This window comes from Chenopodium quinoa, unplaced genomic scaffold, assembly GCF_001683475.1.
Source record: "Chenopodium quinoa cultivar QQ74 unplaced genomic scaffold, ASM168347v1, whole genome shotgun sequence".
NCBI classification, from domain to species: Eukaryota; Viridiplantae; Streptophyta; class Magnoliopsida; order Caryophyllales; family Amaranthaceae; genus Chenopodium; species Chenopodium quinoa.
The window spans coordinates 3265262-3287566 of record NW_018742974.1 but is presented as its reverse complement, the minus strand read 5'-3'; the positions used below and the strand labels follow the sequence as shown (position 1 = coordinate 3287566).

At 36.6% G+C, this 22305-nt stretch overlaps 1 long non-coding RNA gene across 1 annotated transcript; it reads left to right on the top strand.

Moving 5' to 3' along the window:
• The first annotated feature begins 16234 nt into the window (after positions 1 to 16234).
• Positions 16235 to 18779, top strand: LOC110729252. Its single transcript, XR_002512867.1, has 3 exons — positions 16235 to 16537; positions 18040 to 18191; positions 18419 to 18779. It is a non-coding gene; the product is annotated as an uncharacterized LOC110729252 (long non-coding RNA).
• The last annotated feature ends 3526 nt before the right edge of the window (positions 18780 to 22305 follow it).

Genomic DNA, 22305 nt, shown 5'->3' with positions numbered 1-22305 from the left:
TTTGAAGAGTCAGTAACTATGAGATATCCTCTGTTTTTTCTTTTGCAAATGTTACTCAAGTCACGTGTGGTGGTGTTAACAACTTAACATGAATCAACTCTTGTGAATTTTTACGAATACGGCTCCAACCAGGTGCAAGTTAATGGAGATTGTCATGAAGGCCTTGTTTGGTTTGTTGTAATACATTTTCAAAGGAAAAATATATTTTCAAGGAAAAAATACAATTGCAAAGTAGATTTTCTTTGTTTAGTTGCATAAAAGAAAAATTAAAGAAAAAAAAAGGAGTGAAAATGTGCAGGTGAACGAAAGGAAAGTTAAAAAAAGTGAGGAGAAAAATGTGGCTTCTCTGATTTTCTAAGGAAAATGTGTTTCTTCAAGGTTGCAAATTTCCACCATTGGGAAAATTGTTTTGCACACTTCACAATCCAAATCAAAGAAAAATGAAAATAAAAATTTTACTACGTAAACATTTTATATCAAGCCAAACAGGGCCAAAGTGAAAAAAAATTGTTATGTGATAAGGTGCAAGTACAAATAACAATGGTTGTTCAAAGAAATGAGAACTTCTTCAAAGCAATGGATTAGTGATGTGGTGTATATATTGAGACGAATATATAAGTCTTTGTTTTTAAATAAGTGTATTTATTGATACGGTGATACGTATGCCAATGCACAATTTTCACCAATCTTTGTATAATTTTATAGTTACAAAAAAATTCACACTACAATTTTTTAAATTGCAACATTTGCCTTTTTAAAAAGTTGCATATTAATTGCTATGCTTTATTAACTTATCATTTGTGTTTGTTCGCCAAATACCCTAACAATCCTTGTAAATACTTTGTAATTGATGACTATCCTGTCAAAAAAATAAAAAAAAATTGATGACTACAAATTGTCTCCCTGTGGGGAAAATAGGTCTAATATAAATGCCCAATAATTAGCACTGTCAAAAACCGAACCGAACCGGTGAAACCAAACCGATTCAAACCGATCCGAATGAGAACCGAACCGATTAAAAACCGATTTTTTGAAACCGAAAACCGACCCGAACCGCATTTTAGTAAACCCGAAACCGAACCGATCCGAGTAATGTTAAACCGTTTTAGAACCGAACCAAATCTAAACCGAACTGGAAAGGAAACCGAACCGAAAATAAACCGAACCGTTTCTAACCCGAAACCGTTTAAACTGGCATAAAAACCGTTATAAACCGAACCGTTATAAACCGAACCGTTTACAAACCGAACCGTTTACAAACCGAACCGTTTATAAACCGCTCCGTTTATAAACCGAACCATTTATAAACCGAACTGTTTATGAACCGAATCCTTATAAATCGAACCGTTTACAAACTACTTACTACTAGGAGTGGTTATTGGGTGGGTCAGTGTGGGTCGATGCAGATCATTTATGAAGTGAGTCGGTTGCAGGTCAAGATGAATATTTAGCGGGACATAAATAATAACCAATAACTCGAGATAAAAAAAGGAACAACATATCAATATGTAATGTGACTAAAACTATTAATACTTGTTCTATGAGATTAAAACATTCTAGCAATGAAGCAACACAATATATATTAAGCATCACTAGTTCAATACAATACAACATCCATGTCTTCTTAATTAGATGCAAAACTTTCATCTATCACTTCTTTACCAATTTCAAGGACGTCTTCTTCAATATCACAATCATAACCACGTAACCAATTTTGTGTGGTCACCAACGCCTCAACATTCTTAGGCAAAAGCGCACTCCTATACTTGTTTAAAATACGACCACCCATGCTAAAAGAAGACTCTGAGGCTACCGATGTAATAGGAATGGCCAAAACATCCCTAGCCATAACAGCTAATATGGGGTACACACTACTTTGAGATTCCCAATACTTAAGAACATCGTACTTCTGCCCTTCATAAATTGGTTGTCGAGGAATACACAAATAAGAATCAATCTCCATCGATGGCCGATTTGATGTGTCATCCTCCTCATCATCATCATTATCAACATACTAGAAAAGTTCAAATAAAATGCTTTTATTAAATAATAAAATTAAAACATAAAATTATTAATTTTGTAAACCACAATAATCAGAAATTGATTACCTTGAATATATCATCATCCAAGTGACTATTTGAATTTTCGATAACAGCTGGGATGGAGGGTGGAGCATTTGTACTTGATGTAAAACCGGAAGACAAAGAAGAATAAAAGTTATACAACTCCAAAAGAGCATCTTTAATCACCTTCGCCTTTTCAACACATGCCTCATCAACATAAAGCACTTTTAACATCTTCATCACTCAAACAAGCTTATAACGAGGATCAAGAACAATAGCAATTGATAGGATCAAACTATATTCATCCCAATAGCCCTCAAACTTTTCAAGCATAACTTTTGCCATGGGTGCAAGTTTAGGATCTATATGGGCTTTACTTATTGTGTGCTCAATTTTTAAAACACTAGCAAAATACAAATTTGCAGTAGGATATTCTGAACCAGAAAATAACACAGTGATTTCATGAAATGGCTTTAGGAAATTACATATTTTAGTAAGGGTATCCCATTCATCATTCGAAAGTTTGAATTCATAACCTATAAACCTATCAATAACCAATTTCAAGGCTTCCTTTGCTTCCAAAGCTTTTCGAATCATCGTATATGTGGCATTCCAACGAGTCACAACATCAAGACGTAACTTTCCATTAAACACACAGTTAACCTCATGAAGAGCATGCTCAAATTGAGTGAGTCTAGAATCTGAAGAATCAATATATTTACAAACCTCACGCAATTTTTGAACACTACTATCAACTTCTTTTAAACCTCTTTGAACAATAATGTTCAAGACATGAGCTGAACATCGAATATGAAAAAAATTACCATTACAAGGAAGAGGAGAAGTCAACATTAAATCTTTCTTCAAAAGGTTAACCATAACATCCATGGATCGAGCATTATCAACAGTCATTGCAAAAGCTTTACCCTGAAGGTTCCACTCCCCAATAAGTTTTAACACAAATTTTTCTACCTCAACACCAGTATGAGGAGGACCACAATATCTAAAATTCAGAATTTTAGACCTAAGACACAATATCTACAATATCTCATCCCTTTATACTAATAATATCTAACTATGAGAATATGAGATGGTTATATGTTATGTATCTGTATAATCGATTGAAGGAATCAACATTACCTTCTTCTTCATTAATGTTTTCTTTCATTATACAAATCAAACTACTCTGTAATATCTTCATGTATAACTTTATGCAAATATATAATGATAAACGAGTCTTAATTATCAGTCTTGTTGACTAATTAAGTATCGAATACCAAATTGCAAATTTCGATGTCACAACAACTCATCAAATCATGATTATGACACTATTAACTAAATGATCAAATCAGAAGCAGATAATAATCTGATAGTAAAACAATAATACATTAATGCACTAAACTTTTATAATCTACTTCATAATAAACTAGTAAGATCAGTATAGCTAAACTTAAATCATAACATGATATGTATTTATAAAATTAATGAGAATTTGCATATAATATGATGCCTCAATATGAAGTGATGAAGTCTCGGCTTGATATAAAACTTGTTAACTAGCAAAAAGTTAGAAAGTAGTACAAAATTTTTTGAAATCAAAAACAGACTCGAACCGTAATTTAGTAAATCTGAAATAAAACCGATCTAAATAATGTTAAATCGTAGAAGAACCAAACCCGTGAACGAACCGAACCAGTTATAACCGAAATAAAATAAAACTAAACCAAAAAAAAACCGAACCGTTTCCAACCTGAAACTGTTTGAACCGGGATAATAACCATTTATACCGAACCGTTAACAAACCGCAATCCGTCTGCACCGAACCGTTTACTACCTGGAATTTTTACAACCCGCACCGTTTACAAACCGAACCGAATTTAAACCGGGTTAAAAACCATTTACACCGAACCGTTAACAAACCGCAACCCGTCTGCACCGAACCGTTTACAACCCGAACCAAATTTAAACCGGGTTAAAAACCGTTTACACCGAACCGTTAACAAACCGAAACCCGTTTGCACCGAACCGTTTACTACCCGGACCGTTTACAACCCGGACCGTTTACAACCCGAACCGAATTTAAACCGGGTTAAAAACCGTTTACACCGAACCGTTAACAAACCGCAACCCGTTTGCACCGAATCGTTTACTAACCGAACCGTTTATAACCCGAACCGAATTTAAACCGTTCAAGAATAAACCGAAACCGAACCGAACCGATAATTATTTAAACCGAACCGAAACCGACCCGTAAGACATTTGAACCGATTTCAAACCGACCCGATTTCAAACCGAACCGATTTCAAACCGAACCGAAACCGAACTGTCAAACCGTTTTGACAGTGCTACCAATAATTGATTACACTATGCTCAAATATATACAAAACTTGTGAACTCATATGCTTTGCTCATATATATATATATATATATATATATATATATATATATATATTTTGAATAGCAAAAAAAAAATTATTAATTAAAAGTCATACGACATCTACAATAGAGATTCGACGTTAACAAATACATAAGATATATACTGAATTAAATAAAGTTTTCCTTCATAAAAACTACGATCGATCGTCGAGTAGATCTTTTACTGTGGAACATCTCCCGTTTATATTGCTGAAAAATATAGCCTTGTTGAAGAGACAATCTAACGATCTTTTGTAGCCGTGAGGATTTTTTCTTTTGATTCATCTGTGTGTATTCGAAAACATGATAACTTTTTCATCAACGAAATAATTTCACGACAATTCATTAGATCTAATATTTTGGATTCAAAATTAAGAAAATTCTCCCCCGAAAAGAGGAGATAAACCTTGTCTTTTGAAAGAGCCCGGAAAACCCTTGTCTTTCGAAGGAGATCGAAAACCCTTTCTTTCGAGGGAGAAAAGTTCTTCCCAAAAGAGGAAGCATTATTATAAAACCTAAAAAAACTTTAAAGAAACAAAGATAGAGGCTTTCCACCGGTTAAAACCGATGGAAGTCCCTTCAAAATTCAACAATGGAGGCTAGGGTTTTGGAGAGATCAAGGAGGAGAGAGGAGAGAAAATAAGGTTTATTTGGTCATTCATGGCTATATATATAAAGACGTGTAAATGTAATTTTACAATTCATTAATATATTCACCACTTTTACACTTAAAAATTTTCATTTTTCTTAACACCTCCACGTTTTTCCCTGTCTTATTTGTTAGTGTAACACCCCCAAATATCCCTCTACATAAATACTATATTTACACGTAATACCGTAGAGATAGATTTGGGCGCATTACCACCACGTGAAAACGTAAGGCTTATTTAATTACTCAAATTACAGCGGAAAAATAACAACATTTATTAAATAATAATAATAATTAAAAGAATAACCATAATAACTGTTTCAAAATAATCCAATAAAAACTCGTCCACACATAAATAAAATTTAATTCTTAACTATGTGATCTCAATCCCGACTCTAGTATGCGCACGAGCAACTTTAACCTAAAATCAAGACTGCTTACCAAAAATGGTAAACAGGGCGAACCAAAACAAGAAGGAAAACAGATTAGCAAAACGCTAAATACGTATAAGTGCAAGACATGTAAATACTTTTATTAGGCAAACATTCTTTCAAATAACCATTTAAATTTAAAATTGCCACAAATCACTTTCCAACATTAGACTTTCCAAAAGTTAAATCTTTGAGGGTATGTAGTAATATCCATAAACCAATAAATTTCAAATTTATAAACTTTCTAATTTTAAGATATAATTCCAAACCAATTTTCTTCACCTAAGTGTGCACACCCCCCAAGCAAGTTAAACTATACTCGAGGAAAGTCCAGATCATACAAAGCTCATGGTCTTACTTAACCAGTCTTGGGTAGAGGGACAATTAGAATATCAAATACTCAGGCTCATAATGAGCTGCAAATTAATTAATATAAGGTTAACTAAACAAACACAAAACTATAGATAATACTCTATTTGTGCATGGACTACCTAAATAATATTAACCTTTATACTTGTAAGATCAAGTCTTGTTAACAAGTTATTTTAGTATCAAAATAACAATCTTAGTATCATAATAGTATTGTTAGTATCATAAATGGGTATTAGAAAACATAATAATAATAATAATAATAATAATAATAATAATAATAATAATAATAATAATAATAATAATAATAATAATAAATGATAATTAAGGATATAAGAATATGATAATTAAGGAAATAAGAAGAGTAGTATGTATATATATTGGCAGGGGATAAGGAGGGTGCGTGTTGCACCTTGCTGGCAGCAGGTGGCGTCAAGCAAGGAAGGCAGGGGCAGGTTTATTTCGGTGACAGTAAGGTGGGGGGCTAGCAGGTAGTTGGCGGCAGGGGTGGTGGCAGTACTTGGGTGCGGTTGCGGTGTTTAATTAAACAAGAAAGGAATTGAGGAGGGCGTGAGATTGAGAGTAGAGTAAAGAGTTTTTTAATTTTTGGTGTGAGGAATTTGTGAAGTGTTAAGGGTCTATTTGTAGTGTTTAAGGGTGGAAAAGATAGAGTTCAAGAAGGTATAGGATTAGTGTGAAAACTTGATAAGTTTGGTTAGTTAAATGAATTTGAATGCCATTTAGCCTAGGTTAATTTATGTGAAAAAAACTAATGAAAGATATTAGAGGAAAAATTAAGATAGTTGTGAATTGGTTAGGGAAATAAGATAGGAAGTAAGATAGATTAGGAGATTAATACTTAAGGTTGAAGATAACTATCTTCATACACGGCCAACCCTTTAACTTTTTTTTAAAAAAAAATAAAAAAATAAAAATAAAAAATCATACTTAAATAAATAAAAGGGAATTTTGACTTTTACCACCTTTAAAAAACCACTTAATTAAATTTACTACCTCAAAAAAAAAAAAAAATTTACTTTACCACCACATAAAAAAATATATTTAATTTTACCACCTAATCCTAACTCCGGTGACATAAACTGACTGTGGGGTCCACAATCTGTCACTTCCCTCCAAATTTATTGTTCTAAACCCGATTTCCCTCTCTCTCCTCCTTTTCTCACCTTCCCTATTCAATTTCTCTTCAATTTCCAACCTTCCTCCTTTGAAATTTCTTTGCTCTCCTCTGAAATTTCTTCTCTCTCCTTTGAATTTGCATTCCCTCCATGAACCACCCTGCTCATATTCTTCATGTTTGAACTAAGAGCCTTGCAATTCACCTTCAAGCTTTCAATCTCATTGAGCAAGCACCTCCTCTGCAATTCATTGATAACAGCATTGATATTAATTTTATTTGAACACAATTACCATAATCTAACCTTAATTTTTGTATCCAATTGAAATTTCAAAAAACCTCCAAATTAATTATGACTAACATGAACCCTAATTTTTACAGTGAAATTGGGGTTCATTTAATAACACATATGTGCAATTTCAATTAAAATTAACAATTGGAACATAATCACGAAAAAGAATTGAAAAAAATTACATCACAAATCAAGAAAATTACGTACCTTCGTCCTTCCTTTGTTGTAGAACTGACTTGATTCAAGGACGGCCACAAATCTGGAAAAATTTGATGATGTAGGATTGTTAGGGATCACCAAATTTAAGGATTTGGCAAGAAAATCGCAAAAAAAACTTCAATCTTCAAGAATTTGAAGTAGAAATGAAGAAGGTGGGTTTAAATAGAGAAAGAAATCGAGAGAATTTGGGGAAGTTCAAAAAGTAGATGTTATTGTGGGCCCCACAGTTAGTCTATGTCACCGGAATTAGGATTAGGTGGCAAAACTAAAATTTATTATTTTTATGTAGTGGTAAAGGTTTTTTTTTTTTTTTGAGGTGGTAAATTCAATTAAGTGGTTATTTGAAGGTGGTAAAAGTCAAAATTTCCTAAATAAAATAATTGATTAACAAATATTTTAGATAATGTTAAAACTAAAATTAGTTGTAAATCATAATGTATTAGATATTATCTTTAAAACTCTTGAAATTTCTAGTATGATAACATACTATTAAATAAAATATGGACCGATCTTTAAAAGATTATTAAACCTTTTTTCATCGATTTAGAAGGGATTTGTTAAACATCGCCCACAAATTACTACATAAAGCCCACAAAATTCACTTGGTTTCCCAAAATTGCCCTTGACCTTAAAAAAAAAAACACTCACACTCTCATCACTCACACTCTCATTGCTCATCTTCTTTCAACCTCTCTAAAAAAAAATTTCAAAATAACGGCAATGTCGAGGCGGCAAGGCAAGGAAGTGGCGGCGGCGGCGGAGGGAAGGATGTCCCAAGGAGGAAAGGTATATTTTGTTTAAAAAAAAAAAAAAGGGGAAAACCGCCGTGAACGCGGTGGGGCGCCTTGGCTGGACGCCCAGCCGGCGGTGGTGGCGCCAGATTCAGACGCCGCCACCAGTTGGCTGGCGCCTGGGCTGGACGCCACCGCCACGGTTGTGGCGTTTAGTCTAGGCGCCGCAGCCGTGGCCGTGGCGTCCAGCCCAGACGCCAGCCAACTGGTGGCGGCGTCTGCATCTGGCGCCACCACCGCCGGCTGGGCCCCCAGCCAAGGCGCCCCCCCATTTTTTTTTTATTTTTTTTTTAAATTTTTTTAAAAATTGTTTTTAATTATTTTTTTTTTTTTTTTGTAATATAATTTTGAATTGTTTTTATATTTTGTTGTTTATTTTTATAAATTTTTTCAATTTCGTTGTATTTTTTCTACGTTTATATTTTGTTTACAATTATTTGTATGTTTTTAGTGTATTTGATTTGCGATGATGATTATTTATCGTATAAATTTTTGTATGTTTATATATTTTAAAATTTTGTGTAGGGTCGTCATGGTGGGGGGAAGAATATAGAGCTTCTTAGTAGAAGTTATTCAGTGGAGAGGTCGGGGCATAGACATGTCAGATCCCGTGGTATTTCGGCCTCAGTTCGTAGAGAACGGATCCACCGTCGGGATGAGGATGACGATGACGATGATGATGCTGAGGAGGGTGACCAGGAGGAGGAGCAGGAGGAGGGCGCAGATGAGGATGAGGATGTGGACGATGGCAGTGGACCGTATGATGATTACGGTCCATTCAGTCAGAGGGTTGATGACATGTACGAGACGCATATGGTGGAGGTGCGTAAGGGTAGGGGTGGTAGGTTTGTTAGTAGATCTGGCACATCATCTGCGTCCACTGTATCTGGGGCAAGCAGGAAACGGTCGAGGGCCGGTAATGATTCTTGGGTTGTTAGGAGTGAGGTGCCCGGTGGGCCTGTTGACGGGAGTGTGATTCCTAGCTTTCTAGGACACATAGCTGCCCGTATTTGGGAGGACCAGGAGAGGCCTTCAGTTACGGGGTTGTTGAAATGTCATACCCGGGAAAAGACTTGTAGTTTTTTGCGTACATGGGCTGAGGCCTGGCCGGCGGAGAGCGAGATGTTCGAGCGACTGGAGGGCACTGGGGTGAAGCACGTTCCTGCCACCATGCACGATAAGATTGACAGTACTCTGATCACGGCTTTCATTGAGCGATGGCAGCCGGATACAAACTCTTTTCACCTTCCGTTCGGTGAGATGACGATCATGTTACATGACGTCGAGGCCATTCTGGGGATTCGTGTTGAGGGTAAACGACTTTGTGCTGTGGCTGATGCGGATCAGGCAGATTCGCTGGCGGAGTTGTTGGCGGTGGACAGGGCTGCACTGTACACCGAGGCGCTAGGTGTTTGGGAACACGGAGGTGTAAAGATCGCATCCGTGTTGCAGCGGTGTTTGTACCCGAGTGCACGTAGGACGCCCGACGCACAACTGAGTGCTTATGTTTTTCTACTCCTCGGATGTACCTTGTTTCCGGATAAGAGCGGCGGAAACAAGCTCAGGCCACGCGACATCGTAGAGGCGTGTGACCCCGACAGTGTAGGCCAGTTTTCCTGGGGATCGGCTACGTTGGCGTATTTGTATCGCCAACTAGGATTTGCGAGTCGGGCTGACGCGGCAGGTATCACTGGGTGTCTGACTCTATTGCAGACTTGGATATACGAGTACTTTCCTGCATTGCGACCACATCGTGACCCAGTTCCTATTGATGAGGGGATGCCGCGTGCTTGTGCGTGGAGTCCGCGCTCGGAGAAGAAGTCCGTTGACCGCCTCCGATCGATACGGTTATTGCTGGACAGGCTGTCCCCCTTAGAGGTAACGTTTATTTATAGAGTCTACATTTTATTATTTGCACATATTATATTCATGTTATTATATTTTATATGTTGTAATTGTACAGGTGAACTGGATGCCTTTCGGCCCGAACCCTAGTGTTAGGGTACCCAGGACCCTGTACACGGGACTCATTCAGTATCGTGACATCGTCGAGGCGTACATGCCCCAGCGTTGTCTTCGCCAGCTTGGATTTGTCCAAGTTGTCCCTCCTCCCCCGGCGTGCCCGATGAAGGCGGTCCGACCTGCATCGTCGAGGGAGTACGTCGTGGAATGGCCGGATATCATGACCGGGACGTGGGACCAGTTTCCGATGGTGGCTCGATTATGGACAGCGGAGTTGCAGCGGCCGCCCTCTGGGGTTACTCCCATGTGTGACCATTACTACATGGAATGGTTCAACCGGTATTCGCACCCGAGGTTGATCGCTGATCTCGACCACAGCGATGATGATTATGTGCCACCGCCTACTGCCACGGAAGCGGTATGTCTTTTATTATATTTATCGTTGTCTTTTAATTAAGTTTTATTTGTTGTTATTGTATTTCATCTTCTGTTTTTTGTTGTATGCAGTGGATGGGAAAGATAATGCAAGACGTTCAGAAACTCTCTCTTGAGAAGGACAGCATGAGTGCAACAGGGAGAGCTGTTGTTGATAGTCTGGAACAGACCCTTGCGCAGTGGGAGTCGTCGTCGAGGAGGGATTACTGATGGTTATTGTATTTTATTTATAGAGCATTATGTTGGACATTATGTTGTAAAATTGTAACATTTTAGATTGTTCTTTTAGCTTCCATCTCAAACATATTAACAGTGGATCCGCGCAACTTACCCATGCAACATGTAGAATGCAGTAAGCAATACAATATAAAATATTAATGTTCTCATTAAAAGATCAACGTACAAATAAGATTACAAATAAAGAATAAACACAAGAAAAACTAAAATGCAGCTAGGGTGTTCCATTCGTGGATCCGGTCATTATATAGCGCATCCCAACCCTCTACGCTCGTTGTGAGAATGTTGTACCACCGAGGTATAATCGGTGGCACCGGAAAATCGGTTGACATGTCTAGTCGGATGAAATGTCTGTATGACGACCCAAGAAACGCAATAGCTAGCTCTCTGACCGGTGTGGTGACAGTCTCACGCGACCGCCAAGGGAGAACCGTGGTACAAGGATAATAAGCTTGACTATGCACTCCCAGGCCGAAATGCATGACTGCGCCTGGTGTAGCAGCTGCTGTATAGGGTTCCTTCCCTCTGACCGTTCAAACCTGAGTTGCTGTCTGACGTTGTAGATGTGTCTTCGGTTTGGATGGTCTTCTGGAAATTTCTCTAACACAGATGCTAATATTTTAGCAGGCTTCACTTGAGCATCACTCATTTCTTTCACAACTAGTTTCGCAGCAGGACTTAAGCCGCTCAGTTGTCGATGACCCTCTTCATATACTATCATCTCATGGTTGTGATACCCCCATTTAGAGTAACCTATCACTTCCCAACCGTCACGACTCCGTAGTTGTCGAACCTTTACTCTGAACTCACACCCACAACCTTTCCGCTTTGTGTCAAACCCATTTCGAATTTTTTTAAAAAATCATTTTCGATTTTTTATTTTCACAAAAAAATTAAATAAAAAACAACAACAAAATCAAAAAGGAAAAAATAAAAATTAATTATTAAAGGTGGCGTCTGCCAGGGCTGCCACAGCCACTGGACTGGCGCCTGGCAGGGCCGCCTCACCCAGTGGAGTGGCGTCTGCCCAGGACGCCAGTCTGGTGGTCTGGGCGTCTGGGCTGGACGCCACTCTGGTGGTTTGGGCGTCTAGCCTGGACGCCACTCTGGTGGTTCTGGCGTCCGGCTTGGACGTCCAGGCTACGGTTTGGGCGTCCACCCTAGGCGCCGGAGCCACTACGACGGTAAACCGTGAATTTTAGCGGTCACTTACCTCGTTTTCCGTCGACGACGACGTACCTCCGGCGTCCCCCGCATCTCCGGCCTGCCATCCGGTCTCCCCCGGCGAGCCAGTACGACTCCACATTTTTTACACCGAGATTATCTCAATTTTAGCAAAAGGGCATAATGGTCAAATCATAACATATTTGTGGGCTTTATATGGTAAATTGCGGGCGATGTTTAGCGTTTCACATTTAGAAATATGAAAATAACTAATTATTCAAATGATTAAATACTTATATTTGGCGCAAAAATTTAAAATTCATTTTGGCTCCAAATTAAATAATTTAAGAATTTTCCAAAATATTTTCTAAAATTCGGGGTATTACAGCATACCCCCTTTAAAAGAAGTTTCGTTCCGAAACTTTAATACCTCAAATTAATATTATGAATTTATATTGAGTTAATTAAAATTTAGTAAGTTCATGCACAACCTAAGGACTTGACTCAAAAGACTCACTTAATAAAGACATAAAAGGAAAGCGCGAAACACTATTGCATTCTACCCCCTTAAAAGGAAGTTACGTCCCTGTAACTTAACCACTCACCTTGAAAAGGTTAGGGGTACTTTTTACGCATTTCTGCCTCAGCTTCCCAAGTTGCTTCCTCAACCTTATGGTTCGACTATAGAATCTTGACAATCTTCACATCCTTGTTTCTGGTGCTTCTTACTTTACTATCTAAAATTCTCACCGGTATTTCTTCATAGGTCAAACTTTCATCTTGCTCAATTGTCTTTGGTTCTAGCACATGTACAATGTCAGGAACATACTTGCAAATCTGACTCACATGAAAGACATTGTGCACCCTTTCTAATTCGTTGGGTAAGTCCAACTTATATGCCACCTTCCTAACTTTCTGGAGAATCTCATATGGACCAATGTACTTTGGGCTCAACTTCCCCCTCTTTCCAAATCTCATTACCTCCTTCATAGGAGATATCTTTAGCAACACCTTCTCTCCTACTTGGAACTCCACATCTCTATGTTTCTCATCAGCATAACTTTTCTGTCTATCTTTGGCTGCTTTGATTTTCTCCTAGATCAACTTCACTTGCTTAACAGGGTCCTTGATCATTTTAGGCCCAAGTACAATGGTCTTACTTATGTCACTCCAACAAACTGGGCTTCTACATTTCCTTCCATACAAAGCCTCAAATGGGGCCATTCCAGTACTTGCATGATGACTATTATTATATGAAAACTCAATTAAGTCTAAGTGATCTTCCCCATGAACCTTGATACTTTAATACACATGCTCCCAATATGTCCTCCAAGGCCTGTATGGTCCTTTCAGTCTGACCATCAGCTGCAGGGTGAAAAGTTGTACTTATCAATAGCTTAGTTCCCATGGCATGAGTTAGACAAGAACCTCGAATCACGATCTAAAATGATATCCGTAGGCACTCCATGATACTTGACCACAAAATTCACATATGCCCTTCCCAACTGATCCATAGACCAAGTGCCTTTCATAGGTATAAAGGTTGTAGATTTAGCTAATCGATCCACAACGACCCAAATAGTGTCATTCCCTGCCCTGGTCCTTGGTAATGCTCCCACGAAACCCATGACAATCGAATCCCACTTCCACCTTGGTATCTCTAAAGGTTGAACCATTCCTTGTGGCCTTCAGTGCTCTATCTTCACTTTCTGGCATGTTAAGCATTTTGCCACAAACTTTGCTACTTCTCTCTTCATGTTTGGCCACAAAAATACCTTCTTCATATCCTTATACAACTTATCCCCTCCAGGATGAATTGAATAAGGAGAACTATGGGCTTCATCTATCAGTTTATGCTTGATGTCCCCACGATGTTGTGGAACACACGATCTCCCTTTGAAGCGAATACTTCCCTCATCTGCAATAGTGAAGTCCAAAAATTGCCCTTCCTTAATCTTCTCTTTTATTGCCTTCAACTTCGAGTCCCCCAAATGACTTTCTCTAATCTCATCAAAAATAGAAGGTTTCACTCTCAAGGCATTCAACATCTTACTGACCTCTCCGTGCTCCACCACTTTTAAATTTATCTTCTAAAATTCCACACACTGCTGATATGGAAAAATCATCATATTCATCAAATGACTGTTTTCCTACTTAAAGCATCAGCTACCACATTGGCTTTCCCTTCATGATATTGGGTATTCACACTATAATCCGTCATAAATTCCAACCATCGTCTCTGCCTTCAGTTCAAATACTGTTGAGTGTAAATGTACTTTAGACTCTGATGATCCGTAAAGATTTTACAAGTTGCGCCATACAAATAATGTCTCCAAATTTTCAAAGCAAACACAATCACAGCTAACTCTAGGTCATGGGTTAGGTAGTTCACCTCATGTCGTTTCAATTATCTCGAAGCATATGCGATGACCCTCCTGCATTAAAACACAAACCAACAAAAACTTCGATGCATCACTATACACCTCATATTGCCCACTTTCATATGGACAATCCAACACTGGTGCCGAGCTTAACTTGTCTTTCAAGGTCTGGAACGCCTGTACACACTTTTGAGTCCAAAAAAACTTACATTCCTTCTTCATCAAATTCGTCATGGGCCTCGCAATCCTCAAAAAATCCTTCACAAATCTCCGATAATAGCTTGCCAATCCCAAGAAACTTCGAACATCTGACATACTCTTGGGTGTTGGCCATTCACTCACTGCATTGATCTTCGAGGGATCTATTGAAACTCCTTCCTTAGAAATCACATGACCTAAAAAGGCTACCTTTTCCAACCAAAACTCACACTTCGATAGCTTAGCATACAACTGGTGCTCCCTCAGGGTCGACAGTACTTTCCTCAAAAGATCCTCATGCTCCTCCCTATTCTTGGAGTAGATCAAAATATCATCAATGAAAACCACCACAAACTTATCCAAATATGGCCTAAAGATTCAGAACATCAAATCCAATAAAAACTCGTCCACACATAAATAAAATTAACTCCTAGCTATGTGATTCCAATCCCGACTCTACTATGGTGCATTCAAACGTCTTCGCGTAACTGGAGGCTATAAAGGATGTTTCCTTATTATTTCAAAAGTTGAGTGGGAGCCTTGTTGCCACAAGATTAGATTGAGTCTACCTATCAAACTAGGAAATGTGTCATGTCTGCTTGAAGAGGGAGATTTCAGAAAATACGTGGCCGCGTTCAAATGTATTACTTAGTAATCATTTGGTTTTGTAATTCTAACTCTAATTTCAAGAAACGATTTGTAGATTAACATGATCTCGACATTTAATGCAATCATATTATCAAATCGACACAAATTGACTTAAGGAATTTGAATATTGCACACTTGTCTCAAGCAAGTGGGAGATTGAAGGATTTATGTCTTCGTCATGTGCAATTACTAGATATATAAATGGATCAAATTATGGAGATATTTAAGTTCGTACATTTGGGTCGTCGTTATATCATAGCTAGAGGTACTAACGATCTTTGGACTAGTAAAATAGGCCAAAGCTCACTTGGACGGATCCTATAAGGTCACATAAAGGGCCTAGATCGAGCACGAGAGGACGAAGCCCATGATGGGCCTCATCCCTAGTATGGCCGTCCATATATGGTTGGAGGGTTTTGGGCTTCCTGACCTAGTCTAATTATAATGTGATTATAAGTAGACTAGTTGCCTAGGTTTTTGCATAGAAATTCAATTGAACAGGAAAATCAAAACCTGAGTTAGCAAACACGAAACCAGCTTCTCTCAAATCTCTCTCTCTCTCACTCTCACGGCTCTCTCCTCCTCCCTCGGCGCCGATTGTCACTACACCAAAAACTATATTAGAGATCGCAAAATATAGAACGGTTATTAAAGGTAGGCGTTCTCCAATATAGATCGTTTTAATATAAGAGGCGTTCTATATGTTAATACATATAGAACGGTTAGCATAGTTAACCGTTCTGTATTTCAATTTACTTAAATAATTAAAAATAATAATTATTTATTATAGATGATATAGAACGGTCATCTTGACAACCGTTATGTATTATATTAATTAATTATTATTTTTAATTAGGAGGAAATTATATACGTACATACACAATAATAATTTATTTATGTTTTCAAAAAAAAAAAACCAAAATTTCCGTAAAATTTTTTTTACCCAAAATACTAAAAGGGAAAATTGAAGCGATTATCACTTTCTCTTTCTCATTCATCTGTAAAAAAAAAAAAAAAGTGAAACCTTCATTAAACCTTCATCAAAACTCCATAGCAAATCTTTCATCAGCCGCTTACTGCACCGCCGCTCCACCGCCGTTCCACGTCTGCAGTACCGCACATGTCTGCTGAGCCACCAATAAATTGAGGTAGGCTCGATTTTTTTTTTTGGTTCGAATTTTTATTGTGGTAGAGTAATTAGATTCTGATAATTGTCAATCTAATTGCATGAATCATTCGAATTATGGAGGAAACAGAAGTAAATTCGTAGAATTCGAATTTTAGGTGATTGAAAAAACCTTCAAAGTTCTTGTTTTTGGGATAAATTCATCGATTGTTTATATGTAAATATTTAAGCCAAATTATTGCAGTAAGTTCAATCAAATTACCCTTAATTTTCTCGAATTTACTCAACGAATTCCTGGGGTTTTGATTCGATTTTTTTGCTCGAAATTTCTCGAATTAATGCTCGAATTTGCTCAATTTTTTGCTCGAATTTGCTTGAATTTGCCCATAATCGAATTTGCTCGAATTAATGCTCGAATTCCTGGGGTTTCTTAGGGTTTTATTTTGTTGTTTTGCTCGAAATTGGGGGTTTTATTAATGCTCGAATTCCTGCGGTTTGGTTGTTGAATTTGTGGAAATTTTTTTGGTCGAATTTCTGGGGGTTTTTGGGTAGAATTTTTGGGGTTTTTGGGTCGATTTTCTGGGGTTTTTGGGTCGATTTTCTGGGGTTTTTGGGTCGGTTTTTGGGTCGATTTTTGGGTTGAATTTCCTTGAATTTCTGGGTGATTTTTGCTCAAATTTCCTTGAATTTTTGGGTGATTTTTGCCCTGGGGATTGCCTTGGACCTGGGTTTTTTCAGCATGTGTTTAGAAACTGACTGCTTAAAGCTGTGCAATGCCTTGAAGAAAAGAGATGTGCATCCTACTTAGTTTGGTTTGGTAGTGAATAATATCCTTAATTTAGCTGCTAGGTGTCGTGTTTGTTCCTTTTCTTTTGTGAAACGTGATGGCAATCGGGTTGCTCATGAGCTGGCAAAAATGAGTTGTAAGGCCTGTTGAACAGATTAATGACTTGCATTGTGAAAATGTGCTTAATCCATTGTTTTTAAAACAATTGTCTAAGGCCTGTGTACAGAGCAAAAGGAAGCACTAATGTTGAAATGGGTGATCTTTATAGGTAGTTTAAGGGGTCTAATGTTGAAATGAGTAAAATATAGATGATTCGTATGCAGCTAGGTTGGAGATTAGACAATTGCAAGCAATAGAAATGATTTGCAACTTTCAGACATAATGTCTTCAAAAGGTTCTTGAGGTGATGTAGGTTAAGGCAGTCATCTGTGTTGTTTTCCTCTTTTTTTTCTTTTCTTCTTTTTTTTTTTCTAAAGCTTGGTGTGTTGTGCAGCAAGATAGCAATTATCAATTATCATTGCTGTGAAGTCATCTGATAAACAGTCAACAATCGTGGTTCTTTCCTTGACTATGTCTGGTGTGGAAAATAGTTAGCATGAATCTGATGTTTGCACTGTTTTAATTTATTTATGGCATATGAGGATTGAGATTCAAGTTTTTTTTGTAAGCTTATTCCTTGTCTCAATGATGTTCTTGTAGTTTAATTGACTGATATCGGCTCATATTTATTTTTACAGTAGACAAATCTCAGACAATTAAACAAAAGAACAATATAAATGGCAGAAGGGGTGATAGAAGAAGTTCTAAAGTTCCACTGAAGGCAAAATTTGATCCATGACAGTTGGCTTGACAAACTTCAGTCCCACAAGTGGAGGAAGTAATGTTTTTGGTATGAAACTGGTATCTCTATTGTGAGATTGCTAAAAAATTTCTGAGGCATGCCTGACAGAAACTATTATGCACATGGCTGTTATGTGTATTATGAGCAGCCTTTTTGGATAGTATCTGTTCTTATGAACTTAGATAAAAAAAAAAGGATATGCTTATTTATATTTAATTAGATGAATTTATTGTATATTATTAACTAATATGTATATATTTTACATTGTTTTGTAGTATTTTAAGCAAGTTCCTCCTACATATTCTCAACAAATGATCGACGAGCTTAGGAAAAGGTGGATTTCATATGTTACCGGATACCATCAACCAAATGATGACAACGACGATGATTTATGTGAATTGTAGATCAGTATGGTATTGGTATATCTAAGCATAATTTTTTTTTCAATCAACATTAACTCACGTATTTATTTGTATAGTACAAATTTTAACTCACGTATTTATTTGTATAGTACAAATTTGTATTGGTATATCTAAGGTGTTTTGATATTTTACTCACGTATTTATTTGTATAGTACAAATTTTGTATGAATGATTCAATTTAATTGTGGTTCGATGTTTTAAATTATAAATGTGAAGTATATTCTGATGGCTTTCGTCATTTCTGGAAATATTTTTGTTGATTTTATTATACAAAAATTTATATTGCACGTATACAGGATCATGGATTTATTTTACATGGGAAATGTGGAATTTTTCTTACAGGATAAATGTACAAGATACAAAACAGGAATACAACAAATACAGGTCTAAATGAAATACAAAAATAATACAGATTATTAAAATACAGGAATAATACAATACAAAATACGTACAAAAGTAATTCGAATTATTATGGCTGGATTAAAAAAAAAACATTAAAGAACTATTATCTAACTTAACCGTTCTCTATTGTAATGCAATATAAAAAGGTTAAGTGTCCTAAACCGTTCTTTATTCCTTCCTTAGTGTACAAATTTAAGAAGGGAAAAGAGAACGTTGACTAACAACCGTTCTCTATTTGTAATTATATAAAACGCCTAAACGACCCGTTCTCTATACTTTATACATCGCTTAGCAGAAGATCGCCCCGAAGGCGATCTATAAAGCCTATTCTAACAGTTCTCTAAGGCCTTTTTTGTAGTAGTGTGTAGTGGTTTGTGGTGGTTGATTAGTCCATTTAAGGTGGTGATCGCGGTTTTTCCTCTTTCACTCAACCAATCTAGTATTGGTGGACGGCTCGTTTGAATCTCGTGGACTAAGTAGAGGGGCAACATTTGGGGGTTCTATTCTTTCCCTGATTTTCCTGTCAAATAGCTTGGTGGAATTCACGCTTCAAAGGTATGATTATATGTCTTGTGTGTTATACATGTGATCTTGGGATTAGGTGCTTTATAAATATGATTCATGATTTTCTGCTTTATAGTACCTATAAACTCCTAAAGTGGTATTAGTTAGCCTCTCACATGAACTGATTGATGATAATAATAAGATTATTTGAAGTCCATGTTCTTAATTTTATAATTAATTAAGAGGGAGAAATTAATTTAATTATGGTTCAATTATTATTTTTAATGTGATTTAACTTTTGGAATTGATTGAATATGATTTAATTATGCTAAAAATAGCCATGGATAGGACCGATTTAAGCCCTAATTCATTCGAAATTTTCGAACCCAAACCCTAATTTATTCAAAAAATTTGAACCATATAAGCCTTAAAAATCTGATTTTTGATCCTTGTTTTGGTTGATTTCGTTTTAAATATGTTTCATAATTTTAATCATATTGATTTATGCATAAAAATGTTTTGTGCATTGTAGGGAATAGATTCAAGCGTTAACACCTAGCTTGAACCCCACTGTGATCATACACTAAAGTACGGTGGCGTTCAAAAGGGAAGAAGATAGAGCAAAAGAGTCGCCAACAAGTTTTAGGAACTTGTAAGCCGTTCACAGGGTGAAGGTTACACCCCTTTACGATCCAAGAGATCGTCAACTCCATAAGGTCTAGAACCAAATAAGGGTTCGGGGATGAAGGTACAAATCCAACCTAAAAGAGATTGAACCTGCCCTAATAATAGGCCTGTACTTTATTCTGATCGTATTCATGTGAGCTTTCTAATTAACATGCAATTAATAGGATTAACCGTAAACCTGTTTATCTATGTTGGTTGAATATTAATGCACAAATAAATCTATTATTGGCGATCACTTGAAATTATAATCAAATTAACCCTAACAAGATTATTAATTATCTTATTAAGCGTGATTACAAGTACCAATTCCCTTTAAACATGCATAAAAGGCGTGATCAAGCAATAAATAAATATCAAGCAACATAATCATAAATAATCATCATAAATTAATTATAATCATAAATAATAATCATCATCATAAAATCATCATCAAAATAATAATCATCATTATAAAATTATAATCATAATCAAAACAATTATAAAAAATCATGATAATAAATTATAATTAAGATAATCATGTTAAAGCATAATAATAATAGCAAGATCTTAGGCATGATACTAACAAGATTAATAACAAACCCTAGCATGTCACTAAGAAACAAAAAATCAAATCTTTAACCCTAACATGATACTAATGATCATTAAATATTAGGAAGAACATAGGAAGCATCATACTTTTCATATTTAATTTTAAAAATACCCTAGACATGATACTAGGAATATCATAATAACAATATAAACATGATTTCTATATCATCATATCAATTAAATCAATTAAATCACTTACTTTGATGCCTCGTACCTCTTTTTAATAACAAAATACACACGATAGTAACTTCAAGGAAAATAATAATCAAAACAATTAAATTAAATAATTGAAAGAGAGATTTGGGACCAAACCCTCAGAAATTAAACCTTTCATGTCCAGGGCGAAGGCAACTTCGAATATGGCTAGGTGTTTCTAGATCTTGTGAATGCGGAATTTTGTATGTAAAAAGCAAGGTTTAGAAAAGAGAAAGATGAAGAGATGAATGAATTAAGAGAGAATTAGAGAATTAATGATTGCGAATGAAAACTGATTGTTGATGATTATTCGTGAGAATTAGTGAATGAAAACGGAGTTTTTAATACATTATTTATAGAGAAAATCAGCCAAAAAAATAAAATATAAAAACAGAGTCTGGCGCCAACCCTGGCTAATTGGCGCCAGGCGCCAATGGCTGGCACCAGGCGCCAGGCCTGGAGTCAGGCGCCAAGCCTGTTTTTAACGCGTTTTCGAAAATCAGTTAAGTTTGCCGTACTGGAGGATAAAATCATATTTTTTCCTCGAAAATGCTATTTGATTTTAATTAAAACTCTGAAAAGTCAACAAAAGTCAATTTATCAAAGCTAATTGAATTAGGAATGAAAAGAACCTTCTAGAAGAATCTAGAAGACTAAAACCATTCCTAATTGCATTAGGAATGATAAATCATATTAGGCCCTCCCCTAGATCATTGGGCCGCACATAAGGCTCAAACCGGGCTCAATTTAGTAAATTGGCCATAACTTCCTCAATATTCATCGGAATTGGGCTTACAATATATCGTTGGAAAGCTCTTGTCAAGCCCCATCCAACTACACTACTATTGGACCCATATCATGGACCAACCAAACTGGATTGACTGTTTTCTTAAAATAAGTTTTCAAAAACAGAGAGAAGAGAAAAGAAATTAAAAACTATCCGCAACACTAGACTTCCATACTTTCGCTTCATTCGATTATGATTTGACGTGAAAGGTACTTATCACTGGGTTTGGTTTTTGGGGAGACACAAATGGGTGTCTACATGTATGATCTTCGATTTAATTTTAAGAGTTAGGATTAAATTAGTGATGAACCCTAATTTTAATATTGAATGATGATTTAATTTTAATTAGTGGTTTGATTTAATTTAATTTTTAAAAATATTATTTAAATTAAATTAAAAAAAATTATTTAAGGCCGACAACCGCGACTGGGTGGCGCAGCCACGGCGGCTGCCGACCTGCTATCAGTCCAAGAGGGAATGAAAGGGAGGGCGGCGATTCGTGGTGGTTGGGTCGCAGCTGTGCAAGCGTTGCATGCTGCTGTCGTGGCTGTCTCTACTGCTGCGTGCTGCTGCCGTA